Here is a 2,542-nt window from a genome sequence, read left to right as displayed (position 1 = left end):
TATTGACCATTTAGAGTAGTAAACTAGGCAAAACTGTTCTACATTTAGAGCAGTACCTGATAGACAGGAGGTCCTAATAAATGTTTCTCAAATTATTAACTACATATTTTCCATGTCACAACCTAAGGAGGAGGTTTTGTCATTTGTCACTTAGTGCAGTCATTCTAGTGGTAGACTATTTCTGACATGACGATGACTTGAAGTGACAAAGCTATCTGATACTCTGATGTCAATCAGCATCATTATGGGATCTGTCTAGATCTGAAATTTATACAGCACTTCGAGTAAGTTTTTTTTTTTTTTTTCATAATGTGATGGAAACTAGTCTAGCATGGCTGGAAGGGATATTGCTAAGCAAAATGATTGCCACTCTGTTTGCAGGTTTCAACTGGTTTTCCCTTGCTATAATAGAGTGAATATCAATTCCCTTTGTTGTGGTCATATTCTGACTAGTAAAAAACACCACACCTCTGAGCACTCTGATTCCTTCATTTATGTTTTAATTGTTCACAAATATTAATTTTAAGAAAGTTAAAAATTATGAAAAACTTAAAAGAAAATTTAGAGACATTGTTAACATGTTACAGTTCCACTCATTATCCATGTGTATTTGTGTAATAGAATTTGTCTAGGTCAGAAATGGGACTCACTTAAGCCGACTTGTGGAAAGTGGCTACAGTCTTCCAGGTACTTAGGACAGACTGATGTGTCAAAATTTTTTACTGTCACATAGAATTTGGGGGCAATGAAGCTGCGTATAAAGCACAGGAACATTGGTTTGGGACAGATTTGAGTCCCAGATCTGTCACCAACTACAACTGTGACCTGGGGCAAATTATTTAAAATGTCTTAATTTCTGTTTTTTTCATAGGGCAAAATGGGCTTAATAAAGTCCTAACACATAGATTTGTCATGATTACATAAAAACATCAATATAAAATGGTCCGTGAATATGAATTAATATTATTTTTTTTATTCCATGGTTTGATTTTTTTCTCTGGAGGAAAAAAACAGCTTAACATGCAAAACCTGCACAAAATAATCTTACTGTTGCTCACTCTGATGAGCTATGTTATTTTCAATTTGATACTTTTTTATTTCAATTAAAATTTTCTAATGATGACCCACAAAATTTATTCCACACATATTAATGTCTCATAACCCATGATTTGTAAAGCAGTGCTCTGGGGAAAAGATGTGTTTTGTACTAGAGGATAAAATATGGGAACCTGTCTGAGAAATAACGCATCAAGAGAGAGAAGAGCAGTTAACTCCAGGTATTTAGAGGTAGATGATAATGGCACGGGCAGTGACCACAGGTCATTGTAATGGGTACTGTTACAAAAAGTGGCTGGTTCCTGCAAAAATGACAACCCATATGCATCAGGACAAGCATCAGCAAGGAAGGACATGAAGAGTAATGAACATGGAAATTCTACACCACTGTAAAAGCAGTTCTAATAATAAGTGAAAATCTAAGAATCATTCCCTGATTTTTCAGGCACTCCTATAGAGTGTAATGAGTGAAGAGGCTACTGTGCAAACTCTAGACTATTTCCCACTCAAGTTGATGGAAGCTTGTGCTATTGGAATTTAGAATATAAATTTAGGGCGCCTGGGTGGCTCAGTTGGTTAAGCGACTGCCTTCGGCTCAGGTCATGATCCTGGAGTCCCAGGATCGAGTCCTGCATCGGGCTCCCTGCTCGGCAGGGAGGCTGCTTCTCCCTCTGACCCTCCCCCCTCTCATGTGCTCTCTCTCTCTCATTCTCTCTGTCCCAAATAAATAAATAAAATCTTTAAAAAAAAAAGAATATAAATTTAAAATCTCTACTATGTATGATTTGTATTATATTAAGAATTTAATGTATTTAACATACCAATGGAGAAGTTTGGTTGAACAAATGTGCTCACATGCATGCGTGCATCTGGACCTATTTTTTTTCTTTATTTTGCATTTACCAAAAAATGTAAAAGTTTCACATATAATCAGATATTATTCTATATTTTAGTAACATATTTATGTAAATATATCATAATGTATTTACTCAAATACTATTGTTTCTTTTTTCTATTTTTTATTCTAATAAAATGAAAGTGATAACATGCCTTTTTCTGGAGATAAAATTTTGTGCAAAATAAAGATGATTTTATTCTAAGAAGAATTTCCTAAAAATAATTGCAGAGTCAATTGAAAATAAGATTTTCATAATTTTTGAAGTGTCTTTTCCCTCCAAATTTTATGTCCTCATTTAAATAAGATGTTTTCTTTACTCATTCATATAATTAAGGCAAGTGTGAGCAGCACTGAGAGCAAATTCCATATACATATAGGGCATCATATGCATATATAAGGAAAAAAGGAAGGAAAGGCAGGAAGGAGGGAAGGAGAAAAGGAGGGCAGGGAGAAAGCAGTGAGGATTATGCCCCATGGATAATTACTAAAGTACATATATCTCTTGAGCCCTAGTTGCAATCTCAGTGCAGCTGTTAATTATTTGAGTATGACAGTGGCCTGATTACATTGTCATTATATTAACTGATA

Source organism: Mirounga leonina, unplaced genomic scaffold (genome assembly GCF_011800145.1).
Source record: "Mirounga leonina isolate KUSES-001 unplaced genomic scaffold, KU_Mleo_1.0 Mir_127, whole genome shotgun sequence".
Taxonomy (NCBI): domain Eukaryota; kingdom Metazoa; phylum Chordata; class Mammalia; order Carnivora; family Phocidae; genus Mirounga; species Mirounga leonina.
This window is presented reverse-complemented; position numbering follows the sequence as displayed.